General features: G+C 17.1%; 1 pseudogene; it reads left to right on the forward strand.

The window, feature by feature from the left end:
• The first annotated feature begins 1,627 nt into the window (after nt 1-1,627).
• LOC124933760 lies at nt 1,628-9,512 on the forward strand (annotated as a pseudogene).
• The last annotated feature ends 8,575 nt before the right edge of the window (nt 9,513-18,087 follow it).

The raw sequence follows: 18,087 nt of genomic DNA on the forward strand, positions 1-18,087 counted from the left end.
CAAAAATAAATTAAAATATTATTTTAATTTTATAAATTGTATGGGTAGATTTTTATTGCTTACCAAATCTAATATATAATTATATTAAATTAAAAATAAGAGCTAAAATAATGGTATATATAATAAATATGGAAAGTTATGTTTGTATATATATTTAATTATTGTTAATAAATAATAGAAAAAAATATATAATGAATAAAAGAAAATTAATTAATTGTATGAATAATAAATATGAAGATACGATATAAAAATAACTTTTTAATAAATGTTTTGGAAATTTGAACTAAAACTAAATTAATTTTTATTTTTAAATATAATATATAATTATATTAAATGAAAAAAAAAAATTAAAATAATGGAATAATAGATAAAAAAAATATAAAGAATATAAGAAATTAATTAATTATATAAGGTATACAATTATTTTTTTAATAAATTATTTAAAAATTTTAATTAAAGACTAATATGGTTAAAATCTAATATATACTTATATTAAATTTAAAAAAATTAAATAATATTGTATATAATAAATGTAGAGAGAAAATAAAAAATATATATTTTAACCGAAATAAAAAATTAATAACTATATGAAGATTTTGTGATTGTGTTCATCTCTTTCAATTGAGTTTATGATTCTCCAGTCTCAACATTGCTCTACCTTCTCAATTCTTGTTCTTGAGGTCCTAACTAATTAGATAATCTAAATTAAAAAACAACCCTAAATCACTATTTTTTGATATGTTTATATTTTATAGTAAAAATATAAAAAAATTATGAAAACATAGATTTATACTCTACTAGAATGAAAACATATAATTATAAAAAAATTATAGCCTTAAATTAATATAAGGATTCAACTTCTTAAACTAGTAGCTTAATCTCTGAACTTTTTGTGAAATGTAAAATTTGTCTCTTGTTGACCAACCTAACAAACATACAAATAAGAAATTATATTTGATCATTTTATACGCATTAACTAATAATGTACTAACTTACATGTTTATGATTAAAATATGTTAAAGTGAAGATTGCATCTGTATAATTAAATTCAAGTTTATCATCATTAATGGCAGAAACCAATAATGAACTCATTCCTTGTAAATATATTTCAGATATGAGCTTACAAATTAATCAAGAAAGTAGAATTGAAACAATTAAAAAAATACATCAAGAGTAGATAAGTTTGTATTTGCATTCATCTTTTTTAATTGAGTTGTTTCTTGTTCTTAAGATCCTAACAAATTAGACATGTGATTCAAAATTTAATTAAAACTAACAACAATTTAAAGAGAATAGTAAGGATATTGTAAAGACAACTACTAGTAAAAAAGGTAGCTAGCAAACTTAGCCATAGGTGTTTAGAACAATCGCTACTACGGTTCTTAACGGCGATTAGAATGAATCGCGGTTTCTCTTTAACAGCGATTGATGTGTTGCCAATTGCAAATATTAAGGCATATCGGCGATACCAATCGCGGCTTCCCATTAAAACCCTTTCTCCGCTTTTCTTTCTTCTTCCTCTCCATTTGCGGAAGATGGGGAAGATGTTTGTTCAATTACGTACCACTCAAATGGGGAAGATGATCAAGAAATACTCGCTTCGGCGATCTGCTTAAGCCGTTCTTCCTCTCCATTTCCTCCCCGCCGTCCCGTCTTCACGCCGTTTATTTCCTTGCCTGAATAGAAGATGAAATCAACAAATTCGGAAGATTGAACAATCGATTATCAGTTTTCCGCCGCCGGCATCGTTTAAAGAACAAGAAGGTCTGTCGTCGCTTATCTTCCTACTTTTACATTCTAATCTTCGTTTTTTGGAACAAACGAAGAACACAAGAGGATATTACCATTTGATTACTATCTGTAGAAACCACATCATGGATCTGTGTGAGTGTGATTGTCTTGTTTATTAACTTTACTGTGTTGTTATGAAATAACGTAGCATGCTCATTACTTTTACATCGTTCTGATCTACCGAGTAATAGGCATCAAATGCCAAGCTAATCAAGCCAGCGCCACCAGTGAAGAATGCACCGTTGCTTGGGGGTACGTACTAATTCTCATTTCAATATTTCTCTAAATTTTGATAATATCCATGATTATCTTGAATATGTTTTCACAAATTTATAGGATCTCTTTTTAGTTCATAAAGTGTGAACACAAATAACATAGATAGCTAGGTGTTTGACAGATTGACGAATTAACTACTTGTTTTCCATATGTATGTTGGATGCCTGTAGTAAGTATCCTTTTTTCTTCTTATTGTGTACCCGATTAGATTTAGGGGAGGACTAATCTCAACTATATAAAATTAGAATTCTTGCTAGTGGGGCCTTTTCTATTCTTCTTTGTCCATATGTTTCAAATTTCATAGCACTAGTGCGAACATAAGGTTAGATAGAATTTATGTTAGGTCGATTATTTTGGAGATTGTTTCCGTGAAGATCAAGCTACAAATTGTTTTAGACATGCATAAACTGATCTCACCTAGCTGTTTATCTACTTTATTCTTTGCTGATTCCAATTAAAAGACCTTAAATTCCATGGATGTTGAGTTTGACCAGAATTTCTTCTTGTACTTCAGATTATTATGGTGTCGTCTTGAATTTGGTTATGCCTTTCATTGTAATAGATTGAAGTGTAGTTATAGAGATACTGTTGAATTTTTAGGTGTTCTTAACTACGTATTGTGATGGTATATGATAGTTTGCTCTTTTGTTTTCCTTTTTTTTGGAAATCCTATGATGTTCCATTATGATTTAAAGACCATGATGTCTGACCGACCAATTTATGTATGATAATAGAAAATTGTTGTGTTCTTGTCTTCCTGATTTCATAATCCGAACATCAACACTTGAGGATCTGAACATATATGACTCTTGAGGATATGGATGTATATAATTTAATAGTATATCCTATTGAATAACTAGTCTAGCCCAAATAAGTATAATTTAATAGTGATTTCCCATTTGATTCAACAAGAAGAAACAAATAAGTATACACTAAACTAACATATCTTTCTTCTTGAATCTCCTTCCAAACTACTTCCTCGTTTCTAGGTTTGAAACTGAAATCTCTTGCATTTTTCTCATTCCAGATTTCATTTTTATTATGTTACCATATAGAGTCACTAAATACCTGCGGCCCACACCAGGTTCTGAGATGAGAACGGGAGGGACAATAAGGAGGGTAAGCTCGAAATTTGTGTACTACCTGCAAGAAAACTGGAGAAGGATATGGGTTCTGGGATTGTGGATCCTTATAATGGCTGGATTATTCACGTGGGAAGTTCATGCCGTATAAGCAAAAGAGTGCATTCAAGGTCATGCATTACTGCCTTCTCACGGCTAAGGGTGCTGCAGAGACTCTTAAGTTCAATATGGCCCTTATCTTATTGCATGTATGCAGGAATTCTATTACATGGCTGAGGTCCACTAGGCTGGCTTATTTCATTCCTTTGGATGATAACATCAACTTTCACAAGGTAGTCTACTACTATTTAATTCTATGGTTAAACTTAATTTCATAATTATCACTAAGCTCTCTCTTTTCAGGTAATTGCAGCAACCATAGTAGTTGGTATCATACTTCATGCTGGAAACCACCTAGCTTGCGACTTTCCCAAGCTGATTCATGATTCATTCGTCCCAGAATGACAACAATAAATATTTATCCAATGATTTTGGTGTTGAAAAACCCTCTTATATAGATCTGGTTAGAGGTGTTGAGGGTGTAACCGGAGTTTTGATGGTAATATGTGTTGTAATTGCATTCACTCTGGCAACAAGGTGGTTCAGAAGGAGCCTTATTAAGCTACCTAAACCTTTTGATAGATTCACCGGCTTTAATGCCTTCTGGTACTCTCACCACCTTTTCTCCATTGTCTACATCCTCCTCATCGTTCATGGTTTGGATCTATATCTAGTCCATAAATGGTACCTCAAGACGGTAATCCTTCTATTCTCTTTTTTGTTTTGGAATACATTTCAGATTCTGTTTTAGTCTAACCTGGAATACATAATATATATATACTTGTGGAGGCAGACTTGGATGTATCTAGCTGTTCCTGTTTTGCTCTATGCTATGCAGGGGAAAGATCCCTGAGATTCTTTAGATCTGGATTTTCATCTCTGAAGGTTACTAGTATATCGATCTCCCTCTAATCCAATGCACTTTAATTAGGTAGGTGACTTTGATGACCATAATAACTAATCATTGCATTTCAGGTTGCCATATATCCTGGTAATGTTTTGACACTGCAAATCTCTAAACCTCCAAAATTTGATACAAAATTCTGAAGTCACAAGGATAAAAAATAATATTTAGCCGAACTAAATTAATATATATAAGATGAAATAGCTACCTACATATATGCTAAATTAATTAAAACATCCTAAATTATTATGAAATAAAAAGTCAAAACAATTAATACCTATAAAAATATATAAAAAAGGGAATCGTTTTTTATTTATAGAAATTTAAAATGATTGTATTGACCTTGCATAATTAATTATTTAGTTATATGAGATTTTTTAGTCACACTTATTTTTTTTTGTAATATAAAATTTCACATCAAATTAATTTGTTAAAGGTATATGAAATTTAAATGAAAAAATCTCAAAATATTTAAAATATATATAAAAAATTTCTAGAAATTTAAAATTATGTATTGGCCGATAATTAATTATTTAGCTTATTACTTATATGAGGTATTTTAATTTTAGTCACACTTTTATTTTTATTTTATTTTTGTAATATAAAATTTCACATCAAATTAATTTGTTAAAGATATATATATATATATATTAGATTTAAATGAAAAAAAAAATATCACAATATTTACAAAATAAAAATAAAATCTCATTTATATGGTTAGGTTTTATATATATATATATATATATATATATATATATATATATATATATATATATTTATATTTACTATTTCTTCTATTTTATAACCTTTATATTTTTTAATTTTTTATATACTTCATTTTAATTAAGATTAATTTATAATATTTTATTTTTAAATATAAAAAAATTTCACTCAACATTATTTAAATTGAAATAAATTTTATTTTATTCTATATTTTAATAAATAAATTATTTACCAATTATATATTATTTTTATAAATTTAAATTTGGAATCAAATAAATTATATAATAATAAATATTTTTTAAAATTATATAATTTTACATATATTAATATAATATTTTTTTATTAAATAATAAATATCAATTAATAAATATATTTTAAATTATATAAATTATATATATTATGATTACAAACAAAGCAAAATGATAAGCAAAATGATGTATACAAGAAAATATAGAGAATGGTGAATTTAAGTTATAAAATAAATTAATTCTAAATAACTAAGATAAAATAATTTACTAAATTTATATTTTTACAGATTTATAAAAGATTATTATTGTTTATAGAATTAGAAAAAAAAAACATTAAATGATTATCTTTAAAAATTATTTATATAACTCACTATTATACTAAAAAAATATTTTAAAAATTAATTAATAAAATAAATTTAAATTTAATACTTAATATAATTATTGTTTTTATTTTATTTGAATTGTGTTAAATAAAACAAATAAGTTTTAATAATTTATAAAAATATTGTATAATACAAATAAAATAATATTTAAAATTTAAATTATTTAAATTTAAATAATTTGTAGATTATAAATATTTTAATTAAAATATAATATTTTCTTAATAATAAAAATAATTTTGAATATATATTTATAATAAATTTATTTATTTATTTAATATATATATATTTAATAAAATAATAATTATAAAAAATTGGATTTTTTAAGTAATTAATATAAAATATTATTTAATAATTAAATATATATATATATATATATATTTAGAGGAGTGATAGAGTGAGGAAATTTAGTGAGGGAATTACGTGGCAGTTGAAAAATGTAAATTGAGAGGAAAGAGAGAAATTATTTGATTTTTTTATCGAATAAAATTATGCCACGTCATTCCCTCCCCAAATTCCCTCACCTAATCATTTCTCATATATTTATATATATAACTTAATTATTTTATAAAAAAATATTTATTATTTTTTTTTAAAATAAAATTATTATAATAAATAAAAATAAAATTTTAACCAAATAATATATATATATATATCATAAATTAAATATAAAAAAGGTAAGTTTTTATAATTATTGTTTTTATTTTATTTGAATTGTGTTAAATAAAAAGGTAAGTTTTAATAATTTATAAAAAAATTATATAATAAAAATAAAATAATATTTAAAATTTAAATTGATTTAAATTAAATATAATTTAATATTAAAATATTATTTTTAATAAAATAATAGTAATATATGTTATTAAAAAATTAATTTTATATAAAGATAAAATAATTTATAATTTAACTTTACAAATTATTATTATAATGATATATATTTACTATTTGAAATAATAAAATAATAATTTACAAATTAATTACATTTTTAAAAATTATAATATCAGATATTATATTATTGAGTTAAAATGTTTATAATATTTTTATTTAAAATTTTAAACATATTATAATAATTAGGGTTTTACAAAATCAATAAATATATATATATATAAAGAAAAAAAATGTAAAAACACTCTTTTTTAACTTTTATTTTTATTGGAGGGAAGAAAAATTAAAGGTAAGAATTATATACTAGTTTTACAAAGAGTTTTTTTTGAAATTTAGGAAAGAAATTAAGAAGATAAATAGATTAAAATATAAAAAAAGATTTTTCCCTCAATATTATTTTAAATGTTATTTTAATTTATATTTTAAAAAATAAATTTGTTAAAACTTATATTATTTTTAGAAATTTAAATTTGAAATCAAATAAATTATATAATAATAAATATATTATATAATTTTAAATTATTTATATACATTTGTAATAAAAATATTTTTAAAATTAATTAATAAAATAAATTTAAATTTAATAATTAATATAATAATTTTTTTTATTATTTGAATTCTGTTAAATAAAATATAAGTTTTAATAATTTATTAAAATATTGTATAATAAGATATAAAATAATATTTAAAATTTAAATTAATTTAAATTTAAATAATTTGTAAATATATTATTATAAATATATTAATTAAAATATAAGATTTTGTTAATAATAAAAATATTTTTGAATATAAATATTTATAATAAATTTATTTATTTATTTATTTATATATAGATATATTTAATAAAATAATTAATATAAAAAATGCATTTTTTAAATAATTGATATAAAATATTATTTTATAATTATATATATATATATATGTTTTAAATGATTTATATAAAAATAAATTATTTATTATTTATTTTAAAAAATAAAATTTAAAAACATTTATTATAATAAAGAAAAATAAAAATTTAACCAAATATTATATATATATATATATATATCAATAATAAATTAAATATTATTTAATATTAAAATATAATTTATAATAAATGTTATTAAAAATCTAATTTTATATAAAAATAAAATAATTTATATTTTTAAAACTATTTAATAAAATAAATTTAAAATTAATAATTAATGTAATAATTGTTTTTATTTTATTTGAATTGTGTTAAATAAAAAAAATAAGTTTTAATAATTTATTAAAATATTGTTTAATACGAAATAAAATAATATTTAAAATTTAAATTGATTTAAATTTAAATAATTTGTAAATATATGATTATAAATATTTTAATTAAAATATAATATTTTGTTATTAATAAAAATATTTTTTTATTATAAATATTTATAATAAATTTATTTATTTAATATATAGATATATTTAATAAAATAATTATTATAAAAAATTGAAATTTTTAAATAATTGATATAAAATATTATTTTATATATATATATATATATCTTTTAAATGATTTTTTAAAAAATAAATTATTTATTTAATAAAATAAATTTAAAATATTTATTATAATAAAGAAAATAAAATTTTAACCAAATAATATATTTATATATATATATATATCAATCATAAATTAAATATAATTTAATATTAAAAATGTTTTTAATAAAATAATAGTAATATGTGTTATTAAAAAACTAATTTTATACAAAAATAAAATAATTTATAATTTAACTTTACAAATTATTATTATTATAACATTTTTAATGACATATAAATTTATTATTTAAAATAATAAAATAATAATTTACAAATTAATTACATTTTATAAAATTATAATATCAGATATTATATTATTGAGTTAAAATGTTTATAATATTGTTATCTAAATTTTTAATTATATTCAAATAGTTAGACATTTAAATAATTGTTGACAAGTGACAAATATATTATAAATGATTGATTGTTCATTATTAATATTAAATATATTATATTTATACCATCATTAATATTTATTTTCTAATAGTTAATAAAATAATAGTAATATATGTTATTAAAAAACAAATTTTATACTCCCTTTTTTCTTTTTCTTTGTCTTAATAAAAAAATTATTTTATTTTTTAATCATATAAAAATATATTATTATAATTATTAATATTTAAAAATAATAATATTATTAATTTTATTATATTTTTGATATGAATATATATATTTATATAATTAATTTAGGGGTATATAATTTAGGGTTAAGATATAAAATTTAAAGCTAATAGTTTAGTATTTAGGTATGTTTAGGTTTATACTAGTATATATTTATATAATTAGTTTTAGGATTCAATATAGATTTAATTATAAATATTTGTAAATAATAGTATTATTAATTTTTATATTTTTTTATATGAATATATATTTATATAATTAGTTTAGGATTTAGGGTATAAGACTAAGTTTTTTTATAAGAATATATATATTTATATAATTAATTTAGAGTTTAGGATATATGATTTGGGATTTAAGATTTAGGGTATAAGACTTATCCAGATAAGTTTTATTTATTTATAATTATTTTTTTACATGTTTATTATGAGATTTTGTTATATTATATTTTATTATTAAAGAAAAATGTTTGAGTAAATTTTATTATTGTATCAAAAAATAATTATTCAAAAATTTCATTCTAAATTGTTATGATAATTTATTTGTAATTTTGAGTTATTTTTATTTATTTTCATATATATGAAGAATAAAATGAAGATAAAAAAATATTGATAAGATTTAGTGTTTATGAAAAATATAATATATTAATAAATTTTAAGGTTTAGTCCTAATAAAAAAATACTATTAATACATAATATATATATATACTTGTGGAGGCAGACTTGGTTACTGTTTTGCTCTATGCAGGGGAAAGATCCCTGAGATTCTTTAGATCTGGATTTTCATCTGTTCAAATTCTGAAGGTTACTAGTATATCGATCTCCCTCTAATCCAATGCACTTTAATTAGGTGACTTTGATGACCATCATAACTAATCATTGCATTTCAGGTTGACATATATCCTGGTAATGTTTTGACACTGCAAATCTCTAAACCTCCAAAATTTGATACAAAATTTTGAAGTCACAAGGATAAAAAATAATATTTAGCCGAACTAAATTAATATATATAAGATGAAATAGCTACCTACATATATGCTAAATTAATTAAAACATCCTAAATTATTATGAAATAAAAAGTCAAAACAATTAATACCTATAAAAATATATAAAAAAGGGAATCGTTTTTTATTTATAGAAATTTAAAATGATTGTATTGAACTTGCATAATTAATTATTTAGTTATATGAGATTTTTTAGTCACACTTATTTTTTTGTAATATAAAATTTCACATCAAATTAATTTGTTAAAGGTATATGAAATTTAAATGAAAAAATCTCAAAATATTTAAAATATATATATAAAATTTCTAGAAATTTAAAATTATGTATTGGCGGATAATTAATTATTTAGCTTATTACTTATATGAGGTATTTTAATTTTAGTCACACTTTTATTTTTATTTTTGTAATATAAATTTCACATCAATTAATTTGTTAAAGATATATATATATATTAGATTTAAATGAAAAAAAAAATCACAATATTTATAAAATAAAAATAAAATCTATAGGTTAGGTTTTATATATATATATATATTTATTTATATTTACTATTTCTTCTATTTTATAACCTTTATATTTTTTAATTTTTTATATACTTCATTTTAATTAAGATTAATTTATAATATTTTATTTTTAAATATAAAAAAATTTCACTCAACATTATTTAAATTGAAATAAATTTTATTTTATTCTATATTTTAAAAAATAAATTATTTACAAGTTATATTATTTTTATAAATTTAAATTTGGAATCAAATAAATTATATAATAATAAATATTTTTTAAAATTATATAATTTTACATATATTAATATAATATTGTTTTTATTAAATAATAAATATCAATTAATAAATATATTTTAAATTATATAAATTATATATATTATGATTATGCAAGAAAATATAGAGGAGGGTGAATTTAAGTTATAAAATAAATTAATTCTAAATAACTAAGATAAAATAATCTACAAAATTTATATTTTTACAGATTTATAAAAGATTATTATTGTTTATAGAATTAAAAAAAAACATTAAATAATTATCTTTAAAAATTATTTATATAACTCACTATTATACTAAAAAATATTTTAAAAATTAATTAATAAAATAAATTTAAATTTAATACTTAATATAATTATTGTTTTTATTTTATTTGAATTGTGTTAAATAAAACAAATAAGTTTTAATAATTTATAAAAATATTGTATAATACAAATAAAATAATATTTAAAATTTAAATTGATTTAAATTTAAATAATTTGTAGATTATAAATATTTTAATTAAAATATAATATTTTCTTAATAATAAAAATGATTTTGAATATATATATTTATAATAAATTTATTAATTTATTTATTTAATATATAGATATATTTAATAAAATAATAATTATAAAAAATTGGATTTTTTAAGTAATTAATATAAAATATTATTTAATAATTAAATATATATATATATGACTTAATTATTTTATAAAAAAATATTTATTATTTTTTTTTAAAATAAAATTATTATAATAAATAAAAATAAAATTTTAACAGAATAATATATATATATATCATAAATTAAATATAATTAAATATTTTTTAATAAAATAATAGTAATATATGTTATTAAAAAACTAATTTTATATAAAAATAAAATAAAATAATTTATATTTTTAAAATTAATTAATATAATAAATTTAAATTTAATACTTTTTTATTATTTGAATTGTGTTAAATAAAAAAAATAAGTTTTAATAATTTATTAAAATATTGTATAATACGAAATAAAATAAAATTTAAATTTATTTATATTTAAATAATTTGTAAATATATGATATAAATATTTTAATTAAAATATAATATTTTGTTAATAATAAAAATATTTTTGAATATAAATATTTATAATAAATTTATTTATTTATTTAATATATAGATATATTTAATAAAATAATTATTATAAAAAATGAATTTTTTAAATAATTGATATAAAATATTATTTTATAATTATATATATATATATATATATATATGTGTTTAAATGATTTTTATAAAAATAAATTATTTATTATTTATTTAAAAAAATATATTTAAAAATTTTTATTATAATAAATAAAATTAAATTTTAACCAAATAATATATATATCAATTATAAATTAAATATAATTTAATATTCAAATATTATTTCTAATAAAATAATAGTAATATATGTTTTTAAAAAACTAATTTTATATAAAAATAAAATAATTTATCATTTAACTTTACAAATTATTATTATAACATTTTTATTTTTAGTGATATATATTTACTATTTGAAATAATAAAATAATTTTAAATGACTTTTTACAAATTCAAAATATATATATATATATATATATATATATATATATGAAAATTAATGGTAAGAAATATACTAATTTCATTTCAGATAAATTGTTGCTTTTACGATGAAGATTCCGAGATCTTCAGATGGAATGGATATTCTTATAAAAACAAAATAAAATGGAATACTCATATTAAAATATAAAAAAGATTTTTTACTCAATATATTTAAATGGAAATAATTTTAAAGACTTTGCGAGGTGGTTTGATACTTTTTTTAGCATTATAATATTTCTTTTGAAAAAAAAAGTGGGCTTTTATAGTCAAGGTCAGCAAAAAAACAAACAACACAACATTTTATAGTCAAGGTCAGGAAAAAACAAACAACACAACATTTTATAGTCAAGGTCACGAAAAAAATGGAAAAACAGTTTTTGGCGGGGGAATAATTAAAGGGTATGTATTAGTTTTATAGATTTTTTTTTTTAAATCGGAGAAAGAGAAAGAGAAAGAGAGAAAGAAGATCCGAGTATGGATGAGAATGCTGCTGCTATACGGTGTCTTTAGACGAGGATATATATAACTGACTACTATACTAAGAAAATATTTTAAAAATTAATTAATAAAATAAATTTAAATTTAATACTTGATATAATTATTGTTTTTATTTTATTTGAATTGTGTTAAATAAAAAGGTAAGTTTTAATAATTTATAAAAAAAATTATATAATAAAAATAAAATAATATTTAAAATTTAAATTGATTTAAATTAAATATAATTTAATATTAAAATATTATTTTTAATAAAATAATAGTAATATATGTTATTAAAAAATTAATTTTATATAAAGATAAAATAATTTATAATTTAACTTTACAAATTATTATTATAACATTTTTAGTGATATATATTTACTATTTGAAATAATAAAATAATAATTTACAAATTAATTACATTTTTAAAAATTATAATATCAGATATTATATTATTGAGTTAAAATGTTTATAATATTTTTATTTAAAATTTTAAACATATTATAATAATTAGGGTTTTACAAAATCAATAAATATATATATATATAAAGAAAAAAAAAAAGAAAAAAAATGTAAAAACACTCTTTTTTAACTTTTATTTTTATTGGAGGGAAGAAAAATTAAAGGTAAGAATTATATACTAGTTTTACAAAGAGTTTTTTTTGAAATTTAGGAAAGAAATTAAGAAGATAAATAGATTAAAATATAAAAAAAGATTTTTCCCTCAATATTATTTTAAATGTTATTTTAATTTATATTTAAAAAAATAAATTTGTTAAAACTTATATTATTTTTAGAAATTTAAATTTGAAATCAAATAAATTATATAATAATAAATATATTATATAATTTTAAATTATTTATATACATTTGTAATAAAAATATTTTTAAAATTAATTAATAAAATAAATTTAAATTTAATAATTAATATAATAATTTTTTTTATTATTTGAATTCTGTTAAATAAAATATAAGTTTTAATAATTTATTAAAATATTGTATAATAAGATATAAAATAATATTTAAAATTTAAATTAATTTAAATTTAAATAATTTGTAAATATATTATTATAAATATATTAATTAAAATATAATATTTTGTTAATAATAAAAATATTTTTGAATATAAATATTTATAATAATTTATTTATTTATTTATTTATATATAGATATATTTAATAAAATAATTAATATAAAAAATGCATTTTTTAAATAATTGATATAAAATATTATTTTATAATTATATATATATATATGTTTTAAATGATTTATATAAAAATAAATTATTTATTATTTATTTTAAAAAATAAAATTTAAAAACATTTATTATAATAAAGAAAAATAAAAATTTAACCAAATATTATATATATATATATATATATATATATATATATCAATAATAAATTAAATATTATTTAATATTAAAATATAATTTATAATAAATGTTATTAAAAATCTAATTTTATATAAAAATAAAATAATTTATATTTTTAAAACTATTTAATAAAATAAATTTAAAATTAATAATTAATGTAATAATTGTTTTTATTTTATTTGAATTGTGTTAAATAGAAAAAAATAAGTTTTAATAATTTATTAAAATATTGTTTAATACGAAATAAAATAATATTTAAAATTTAAATTGATTTAAATTTAAATAATTTGTAAATATGATTATAAATATTTTAATTAAAATATAATATTTTGTTATTAATAAAAATATTTTTTTATTATAAATATTTATAATAAATTTATTTATTTAATATATAGATATATTTAATAAAATAATTATTATAAAAAATTGAAATTTTTAAATAATTGATATAAAATATTATTTTATATATATATATATATATCTTTTAAATGATTTTTTAAAAAATAAATTATTTATTTAATAAAATAAATTTAAAATATTTATTATAATAAAGAAAATAAAATTTTAACCAAATAATATATTTATATATATATATATCAATCATAAATTAAATATAATTTAATATTAAAAATGTTTTTAATAAAATAATAGTAATATGTGTTATTAAAAAACTAATTTTATACAAAAATAAAATAATTTATAATTTAACTTTACAAATTATTATTATAACATTTTTAATGACATATAAATTTATTATTTAAAATAATAAAATAATAATTTACAAATTAATTACATTTTATAAAATTATAATATCAGATATTATATTATTGAGTTAAAATGTTTATAATATTGTTATCTAAATTTTTAATTATATTCAAATAGTTAGACATTTAAATAATTGTTGACAAGTGACAAATATATTATAAATGATTGATTGTTCATTATTAATATTAAATATATTATATTTATACCATCATTAATATTTATTTTCTAATAGTTTATAAAATAATATATATATTATATTATTAAAAATTACATTCACAATAAATAATTCATATTATATCAATTAATTAATATTTTTTTAAAAGAAACAATTAAAAAATATTATAGAAAAAAATATATTTAAATACAAAGTCTATTTATCATTTTTAAGCAATGTTAAAATCAAACTAATTAGATTTACAAGATGTAAATTATATTTTTGAATATTGAATCAAAATTATTTAAAAGTTATTTTTAATATTGAATCAAAGTTATTTTAAAGATTTAAAAATTATTTTTTCTTTAAATAAATTAACAAACTAATTAACTTCAATTACTCATATACTTTGCTTTTATTGAGGAAACAATTTTCATATACTTTGCTTTATATATTTGAAATAGCTTTGTTAAGTTAGTTTTTATATCAAAGTTTTTTATGCATAACTATTATTATTAATTAATGTTTGTGCTGTAAATTAATTCTTTTTATAAAACTCCATAGAATTATCTCTAATTTAATTCATCTAATCAATCTAACATTCTCAAATCTCACAAATAGTTTATAGTCTTATCTCACTTTCATTAATAGATTTTTTTTTTAAAAAAATCCACTAATTATTTTATTTGATAAGTCTAACAAATAATATTGTATCTAAAATTATAATAACAAATTTCCCTAGAGAGTGGAGTTGTCTTCAATTTTGTTGGCTGTAGCAAAATATTTTTCTAATCAAATATTTTGTAATTTAATTTAAAAAATAAAATTATGAAAAAAATAACACTCAAACCACTACTTTCATATATAGTTGTAAGTATAAATAGATTATATGTAAAATTTAAAATGATTAATGTTATTAGAATTTAAAATATTCTGTATACATAAGTAACACTCAAACAGTTATAAGTAGATAAGTAAAAATAATATTTGGTTTATTAATAAATCAATTAAATAATTATAAATGTAGGCGTTAAGTATTATTTTTTTTAAATAATTATAAATGTAGGCGTTAAGTATTATTTTTTTTAAAGAAAACAGGCGGGTCCCACTTTCACCTACTCTATAACCTACCCATTATCAACCACTCAATATTTTGTTTATATCAATTAAATTTAACATTAAAGTTTAAATTATTTACATCTTTCAAGGATCAAATTTTTGTATAAGATAAGAATTTAATTTTCACTTTAAATATATCATGTGATTCAATTATTAATTTTTAAAGTTATTATTATTGAAACACTATTGACTACTATAAATATGTTTTATTATTAAAATAATAATTTTTCAAATTTTAACTAATTTTAATTTTTACTTTTTTATATTAAATTTTCAATATATTTTATATCTAACTTTTTTAAATTAAAAGATAATTATGATTTTTGTTTACCTCCTATAAAATAATTTTAACTTTAAATACATTATATTATATGTATTATTACAGATGACATTCACAATAAACAATTCAATATTTTTTTAAAATTAATTATATACATAATATTGAACGTATAATCACAATTATATCAAAAAATATTATTAAGTGAAGAGATTTTAAACAATAAAAGTTGAAATTATTCTAACTAGACTTGTAAATTGTCAATATCATTTACAAAACTATCTCCACAAAATTAATGAAACTATATATTTTTTAATATTGAATCCAAAATAAATACTCTTATTACTATAATTTTCATAATCTTCATTTTTTATATTAGATGTAAGAAAACTAAAAAATAAATAAAAATAAGTTTACTTTCCATTAGAACATGTTAAAAATAAGAATTAATGTCAAATGTATTTTTATACTAACAAGGGAGTTTTATTACTCTAGAGCATGTTAACAAATTTAAAAAATAAAGGGTATTTTTAAATTCCCCGGACAAGTTCAGGGGTAAGTATGATATTAATCCTTAAAAACAAAAAATCAAATAAATATATATATATATATATATATATATATATTAATAATATAAAATAATCAAAAACTTTAAACAAAATTGGTAAATTTTATGAAGTTAATTAAAACTATGAAAATTTTCGTGCGATGCACACGAATAAGAATAAAAACAAAATAAATTATAATAATATGTATTCAATGTTTAAAATTTTTAAAAAATCACCAATAATATATTAAATAAAAAATAGAATACTCTCATTCCATATTTTATTAACTTCGGTAAAACAACTTATTTCTCACATATTTTTTTCGAATGAATCTTTCATCTGGTGACTTTACACTTTTAATTTGTCAATTAAATATTTGATTCATATTTTTTAATAATTAGCATTGTTACCTCACACTTTTGTCAATCAAATATTTGACTCATACTTATTTAACCACTTTCAAATGATACCGGTCGATTATCTCTTGGCAAACCACGTCTCAATCACACTTGTTTAAATGTTGTACTTGTTTTCTTAGGTTGCAAGTTCGAAACATACAAATAACATTTTTAATTTTTTTTTAACCATTTTAAGTTTATGGGCGGGTCAACCCACAATCCAACTCAAATATTCATTTACTCTCACATATATATTCAAATTAACCACAATTATCGACCCAACAATCCGAACACTTTAAAAATTAAGAATCATTATATATATATATATATTAGTTAGTTAAAATTTTGAATTTTTATTGTTAAAATATTTCACGTTCATTAAATTTGGTGTTGAAACTTAAATATAAAGTGTTGTTAGCTTAGTTGGTTAAAGAATTGTACTTGTTTTTGTTAGGTTGCAAGTTCGAAACATTCAAATAGTATTTTTAATTTTATTTTTAACCGTTTTAAATTTATAGACGGGTCAACCCACAATCCGACTCAACTATAAATTTGCTCTCACATATATCCAAATTAACCGCAACTTTCATACGGCAATCCGAACAATTTAAAAATTAAGCATCATTATATATTATATATATATATATTTAATCATATTTATTTATTATTTCCTCATGTGCACTTTAGCTAAGCCCAATCAGTTCACATGTAAAATACGTAGGCATGCGGGGCCCACCCATTTCCCACCAACTCCAGCCACCCATAAATAATCCCAACAACTAGACCATGATTTTGATTAAATATTATAAATCAAAATCTTAAATAATTCTAATTATTTAATAGATTGCAACAATAATTTTAAATAATATATATAATACTGCCAATAAATAAAATTAAATATAACTTAGAATTTAAAAAATAATTGAATAATTTAAAATAAATAAAAATATAGATTATAAGAATTAAACCTATCAAATACATCAAACATATTCGAATAAACTAACTATCTGAAAAATAAAATCGTTTTAATTTTAAAATGATTCGATACTTTGTTAT

This window comes from Impatiens glandulifera, chromosome 4, assembly GCF_907164915.1.
Source record: "Impatiens glandulifera chromosome 4, dImpGla2.1, whole genome shotgun sequence".
NCBI lineage: Eukaryota > Viridiplantae > Streptophyta > Magnoliopsida > Ericales > Balsaminaceae > Impatiens > Impatiens glandulifera.